General features: G+C 35.4%; 1 pseudogene; it reads right to left on the bottom strand.

The window, feature by feature from the left end:
- Positions 1-1946: 1946 nt before the first annotated feature.
- LOC125201136 lies at positions 1947-5737 on the bottom strand (annotated as a pseudogene).
- Positions 5738-7961: the final 2224 nt, after the last annotated feature.

The raw sequence follows: 7961 nt of genomic DNA, 5'->3' as shown, positions 1-7961 counted from the left end.
GTACAATTGAATCATGATAATTTTTCCTAAATGATTTAAAACATAATAAGATAGTAGTGATTCGTTATTAGAATGTACAATGGTGATTAATGAGGGTGCAATTAAAGGGAAAGATTACTTGTTTTAGGATATTGAGTAAAAATAGGTATATTGGGTAAAGTAATTCATTGAACTACGCAAATTCATTTGAAGATTATCTATATTTAGCAGAATATTTGTTTCGTACTTTATTAGAAAAGACTGAGAATCGCTTAGACATTTATTTTTTAGTGTAAAAGTAAAACATGTCTCAACATGGCTTCAAAAGACACAATTGTGAATGATAAAATGCAAAATTTTAGTGAAAAAATTAATTGGTTTAAAATGAAAATAGTCTTTATTACTGTCAAACATATTTACTTCATTTTTTAATTTGATAATAAGATTTTAATGTTTCAAAATATGTTTTGATTATTCTTAATACTTAATTGAAAACTTTCTTACATAAGAATTGAAGAAAGACAATCATTAACATTAAATGTGTGTAAATCATTAGTTTTAACTACTCAATTAATCAGTCAAATTGTCATTGAAATAACATTTTTAACACCTATTTTTGCTACAAGATAGTAGTATTTATTTTATTTGGAGTAGTAAGAAAAATCATGCATGAGTTTTTTCATATACATTATGGTCTGAACGGCTAGCTTAAAATGTGCAATTAAAATTAGGCTTAATATATATTAACTCATTATTTTAACTGAATAGATTAATTCGAAACTAAGTGGGTTATATTGATCGACACCCCTAAATTAATGTAGCCTGCGCTAGAAAATCTAAAGAGGACCATTAGTTCGATTCCATTATTATGAAATAATGACATTTCAATTACACTAACTTCCAATTGAACTACCAAGAAGGGGATCATTAATGTTTATGAGTGAAAAGTCTTGGTTGATCCATCATAATCAGAAAACAGAATTATTGTATTTACGATTTTTTTATTAAATTGATACACTCCACTTGCTAAGATTTAGTAATAGTATACTATACATTATTACAACGTAAATTAATAGTAATAATTATATAGCCAATTTGTTGGTTTTAAATTGTAACATATCTAACGGACTAAACTGCAAAACGGTGACGTTAAAGAAATATGTAACCGTTTGTTGCATTTCATAAAAGGGAAAGGATAAATTGCATGTGATGGGTTTAATTTACAATAATTTGGTGGAGATTTAAATTGCCATCTTTAATTAGATATAAAAATATGAAATGCATTGACCATTTTAAGAACTTCTTCTCGAGTTCGAGTTCTTTCAGATATGGTGAAAAGTATTTCTAGAGATAACTAAAATGTTAGGGATTCACAAATTATTTTTCTATTTTTTATTACACAAATCAGGTTATTAATCCAATAATTTATAATTTAGCCGTATATGTATGTATGTGTGCATATAATTAATAATAGAGAGCCCATTAATGGAAAACCTAGGGTGGGTGAGAATGTTTAAATTATGGTGTCATGTCATCATAGTTGTCGTTTGACATTGTATAGCATTTTTATGTTGTTATACAGCTTATGGACATTGATAATTAATCAAAACTTTTGTTTCTTTGTTTCTTGTATTCCACTTATACTTATCTGATGCACTTCCATCAATCGACAATCACATCAAAAATGCCGATAACATCAACTATATCAAAATGACTCAAAATTTGCATAGTACTTATAAATAAGTCGACGAGTAAAACCCATCACCTTTGCCATGATATACAATGGATTCCATACACCTGACATTGTTCATAAGGTGAAATCGTCATTTTATTTTATTTTTATAGTACTACATTTTTCAATCATTTTTTTATTTCAATTTAAATTCTTTAGCTATCGAAACCATTTATAAATAATGGCTTTTATTGTTTTATAATCAATTTTGATTTATCAATTCCAAATTGTCATCTATCAAAACAACAAGTAGAAACATTTTCTTTCAACTTTTATATTTCCATCTCTTGGAAATAAGAAACATTGGAAGGTTTGAATAACCAGCTATTTATGCATACTTCCTGTACATTAGTGGTGGAGCAGTAATACAAAAAATATTCCAAGGCATGAAAATCAATTTTGATGAATGAATATGGAGAAGAAGCAGTCATGGCCTTCCCTCTTCTGTCTCTCTTTTCCACATCAAATCATTCATTCCTCACTCTTTTACTTAGCTCCATTTCCTCATCTAAATGCTTCAGTTTTAGCAATATGCACTTACTTCCCATTTCTTTTCACTGCATATATGTAACATTCTGCTATTAGTGTTATTACAACAAAGTCATAATCTACATTAGACCAACTGAGTAATAATCAGCTTACCTCTCTGGAACCATGATCTTCGAACTGCCTGGCGAATGCATCGCTCGTGTTTCTCCAAGAGTTCGTCAATTTTCTTTGATTGAGATAGCAAGGGTCCTGAAAATTCAACCTTCTCACCTTGATCATCATGATAAACCTGCATCATATCCCAATGAATATTACCAAAAAGAACACATTTTTATCAATTTCATGAAACCATTATGTCTGTAATCTTACTGTCACGGAGTAGAAAATTATGCAAACTAACCATGTTTCGTCTCTTAACAGACGAAGCTTCCTCTTTATGGTATAGCGCCATCGACAGTTCTTGAGAGTGGTATCCATCTGAACCATCAAAAGAGTCCGGACACTCTAACTGGCTCCATTTCTTGAGCATTGATCGTTTAAACGTCTCATACGAGTCGTGGTCCTTTGTCCCATCTTTCACACCTTCGCACTTTTCTTCCCCGGCTGAATCCAAATTGTTTCTCAGATGCATAGCACCAGAAGATTCAAGGATCAGACTCTCGAACTAGACCTACTCCGCGACCTCAAAGATGAATCCATCATCCTCTTCTTCGCCCAGGCAAAACCGCTCGACCCTGATACTTGTAGAGGGCCTGGATACACATCATCCCCTTGAGATGCATTCTTCACATGGAACGCCTCTTTGGTCACGTTCATTGGCTGCTTAGGTGGCTCTTGATCCAATACATTCTCTGCTTTGCAATTGCTGCCTCCGATTCCGTTCACTTTCTTTTCACCTTGCTTTTGAGGAGGCAAGTTCTGTAAAATACAGAAATCAGATCAAGAACTACACATAGATAAGAGATTCACATACACAAGAGAGAGCAGGAAAGGACCTCTTCTGGGGCTAGTTTATTCATTCCGTTTTGCTTCCTAGTAGGCTTCCTCGATTCAGGCCCCCGTGATCTGCCAGCAGGCCTTTTCCTGCTAGCCTCCTCGTGATGTTTAATGTCTATCTCCTTACTAGGAGGGTATTTTGGCACGCTCGATGGATCACAGGCGTAAGGCTTCGTCTTGAAGTACTAAACAACACATTGAAAGAATCAAGTGATTAAAAGAATCCTACTTGACATGAAACCATTTGAACCATACAACTTGCAGATGTGAAAATGGTCATTGATCTATCATTATCAATACGCGCGGTACCTCGGGAGCCAAGGCTGAGGCAGCCGGATCCCTCTTGTGCGGCTCCACAGATAGAAGAGTTTCCACAAGGGAGACAGCAGACTCGGGCAGGTTCTTGAAGGTTTGCCATAGAGAGCTCTTATACGGATGTTGCGGTTTAAACAAGGTCGCATGAGGAAGCTTCGACTTTTTCCAGTAATCATCGGGCGGTGATCCACAGAGTTTGAATATTTTGTGCAGCTGCTCAACCTGTTTATACAAATAACATACATTTTTCACTATTCATGTGTCACAAGTTATGTGATGCTAAAAATCAGTCATAATGTTTCACAAATTGTGTGATTTTGAGTGTTGGAAAGGATGCTAACCTCAGTTCTTCCTTGAAGGATGGGTCTACCGGTAAGAAGCTCAGCAAGTAAGCAGCCTACGCTCCATAGATCCACGGATGCCCGTATTCTGTGGAGCCTAACAAGAGCTCCGGAGGGCGATACCACAAAGTCACAACTCGACTAGTTAGAGGCTGCTTCTGCCCATAAGAACTGAAGTTGGCTAATCCGAAATCAGCAACCTTGAGGACTCCTCCATCATCTACTAAAAGATTGGCTCCTTTTTATGTCCCGATGCATCACTCCTCGTGCATGACAGTGCTCGAGGCCAGACAACAGTTGCTTCATGTAGCATTTAACCTGTAAAACCAAGCCAGTGGGATCATGACAATAGCCCCAAAAGATCAATTTACTCTGCTCAAGCCTCAAAGAATGATCTATACCTGTGCTTCGGTGAAAGTGATTCTGGGGAAGATAGTAGTCCAGAGATATCGTGCTCCATATACTCGAACACGAGATAGATGTTGCATGAAGATCGGGATGTGATCAGACCTTCCAACTTGATAATATTTGGATGGTCGAGCCTACGGAGAATTGTTATCTCCCTAGCCATGAAACGAACACTCTCGGGCTCAAAATTGTCAAACCGGACCTTCTTCAAAGCAACGATCTTCCCAGTTTCCAAGTCTCGTGCTCTGAATACTGTGCTATATGTACCCTGACCAATCTGTTCAAACATTTGGAACTTTACATCTCTATCAGCAAAACCCCCAATTATATGAAACCTTAGTTCTTATCAGCTAACATTATTACTTACCCCATTATCAATGGAGCTTATCATGCTCAATTGGAAAACTTCAAGATCAGATTTTTTATTAAAGAAATCATTTTCAGTAAGCAGTTAATGGTAATATGTAGCTGAAATGACTTACTACAAGTCTACAATTGAAATGGTAACAAAACTAATCCTTTTTAACAACAGTTATAAGTTATAACTTCACCAACTAAAAATAAAGACTCCAGCTTGAATTAACTACAATAACTGCAACAACCCTAAACCAGTAAGAACTCATCAACTCCTCCTTGAATCTTTCCATCTATCCATAGTTAAGAAAACTCAAGAGAATTTCATACGCATATGAATGATCTTGATATGCATAAAATTGAATAAAAGGTACTCCATAATTAATGATTAAATACTTCTTCAACCTCTAAAACTCGGAATATACAGACAACTGATGCATCCCATAGTTAATGATTAAAATTTCCCAATATAACTCAAGAAAAGACACAGGCAAAGTACTAAAAGTCCCAAAAAATTCCACCCTTAATCACTAAACAAAAACAAAGATGATAACGACTTAATTAATCACATGTTTACAAGCAAAAAACGTGGCTAATCCCAATTAAAGATTGTAAATTTCAAACCTTTTCAAGTTTCTCAAAGGAGTCTGCTTTGAGCGGCACCCATCCCTGGATGGCTTCACCGGCCACCGCGCTCAGCCAAGCCGGCCACCCCGCCGCCACCTGCTCCCTCCACAAACTTATGCAGATTCCCCAGCCTAAAACTCACCGACTCACTCCCACACCCATTCGAACTCGTCCTCCCCGACTCGCCCACCTCGCTCCCTGACTCAGTCGACCTCTTTTCTTCACCTTCTTCAAGTTCGCATCCAGCTCCGCCGCCAAACCGCCGCCGCCGCCGCTCCCCACCCTGCTCCGGCCCGACCTGCCAACGAACGCCCCCGAGTGGTCCAGCGCGGCCGGCGTAACCGACCCTGTCTGCTTCGACGACACGCAACCCATAGCGGCCGCGCCACCGGGTCGACTCACCGACCCATCACACCCGCCGCCGTGAGCTTCGGAGAAGAAAAGCAATTCAAGCCCAGATCAGAATATACCAAATCTTGAGGTGGGCCGAACTCAGTTTGGGAAAAGCATGCCGGTTTCGTGGATCGTCGGAAACTAAATTCAAGCTCCCGTTTTTATACGGCAAATCAAGAAAAAGAAGATCTTTTTTCACTTCTCCCCCTCTCTCACTGCTCTCTTTTAAATGCGGCGATTGCGGGAGAGCTTCCTCTTTAATGGGTCTCGCAAGAACACAAGCGGAATCAACGGAGTGAGAAACCAGTCGCCTCTTTTCCCCTGTATACGTACAAATACTGTATCTATCTATTCTGCTTAATAATTGACTCGTTTTCTTAAAGAAAGGCAACTGGAATCTGCAGAGTGTAAAACCAAGAAAAGTTGGCAACTATTCCAAAAACTGAGTGGATGTATTTGACTTTTACGTTGATTTGGATTTGGCAATGGAAATTTCTGCACCATTCTTCTCTATTTTTGGTTTCATGTTGCTATATTACTTGCCTTCAAATTTACAAAACTAAATGCCCATTTTGGTGGGGATTGGTTGCAGAATTCAAAAGACCATTATAGTGACTGACACAGAATGAGAAAATGGTGGTGTTGGTTGGGATTTTATTTATTTCTAAGGCATAATTTTTTAATTATTTGGTCCTTATTTTTTCAGTCTGTCATACGCTGTCCCACTCTATAGTTTTCCATGAGGGATTTTTTGAATAAATTTACAAGATGAAATATAAAAAAATTGATGAAATTTTATGATACTTTTGATTTGTTTTTTGTGGGGTGGGGCAATAATGGAGCGTGTGGGGGAGTGAAGAGAGAGATTAGAGAAGAAACATATTGGTAGGTTGGTGTTGACGAGTGAGTAATGTGTTCATATAATTATAATGATAGGGGACAAAAAGAGGGGGGAAGAATAACAATAAAAGAGTGAGCAGTCAAATTCCACTATAATATGTTTGTGATATATTACTATTTTACTCTTTAATAGTAGCATATTGTATTTTGATGTAGATATAGAGGAGTTCTTACAGCGTGGTCAACTGGTCAGGCATATTAGTATAATTAATATGATTGCAAATAATTTGATTTGATTGCACGAAAAAAAGATGAGAAGAAAATGAGAAGTGGAGTGATAAATGATGGTAATAAATTTTTTTTTCTACAGTGAGTTATTTAATAGTCCTTCCTAAGATACTTAAAATAATACTCCTGCTCCTTTATTTTCATTAGATATAAAAATATTTTTTTATACGAAATTTTTTTAGTATTTTTTGTGAGTTAATAAAAGAGGATAAAGTAAGAAAGAAAGAAAAATATAAATAATAATATTTTCATTTTAATAAATTTAATGAAATAACTTAAAAAAGAAAAATATTTTATTTTTAATTGGGTAACTTTTAAATCCATAGCAATTCGATTTGAAAAGATCAAACTTGATAAGCATACATGTTCTTTTAATTAATTAACAAAACTCGAGTTTTTATGAGAAGGGAAAATGGAAGACAAGAAAATAGGAAAAGTAATTAGTCGATAATGATAACATACACATTACAAAAAATTCAAAAATATTAAAAAGCAAAAGTGGCAAAAATTTCACCCCAACAAAAGAAAAAGAAAACAAGAAAATTATTGAAGGGGGGTAAGCTTTCACCCACTCCCAAACTTTTTCCATTTTCTTCATATTTCTAAGTCCTACAACTAAAATTGTCAAATTTTATTTACCATATGAAATTGTGGATTTGTGCTACCACTCTTAGGCAATATTAAATGCATTAATTTTGATTGGTTGCTACAATAACCCACAATTCAAAGCAACGCACATGCACGCCCTTCTTTTTGCTCAAACAATATTTCTCTAATTAGTTTTTTGTATTTGTGTGTCCCCGTTTTATTATTTCACTTATTAATGTTTTTGTGTTTGTGTTAGTTCGATGTATTTAGAGTAATATATGTGTTTGTGTTTAAATAGAAAATACAAACGCTAAACAATGAACGACTCAACTTCAAATTACACTCAAGGATTTGAGTACTGAGAAGATTAGTATAAAACAGCCTTGGTTAATACTTATATAATCAAACAGTTAATTATGATTTATTGAGATCATGAATTTTTTATTTTTTATTTTTTATTTTTGTTATCTGGTGGAGTCCACTAGTGTATAGATAAAGAAAATATCAACGTATTGAATCGGTTAAATAAATACTCTTACAATTTTTTACATACTACTATTTTACATTCTATCCGTGAAGCAACACTATTTATTTAGCAAAAGTAAGAAAAT

The sequence above is a fragment of the Salvia hispanica genome, chromosome 1, assembly GCF_023119035.1.
Source record: "Salvia hispanica cultivar TCC Black 2014 chromosome 1, UniMelb_Shisp_WGS_1.0, whole genome shotgun sequence".
Classification (NCBI taxonomy): domain Eukaryota; kingdom Viridiplantae; phylum Streptophyta; class Magnoliopsida; order Lamiales; family Lamiaceae; genus Salvia; species Salvia hispanica.
Note: the sequence above shows the minus strand (reverse complement) of the source record. Positions and strands in the feature narration are given on the sequence as shown.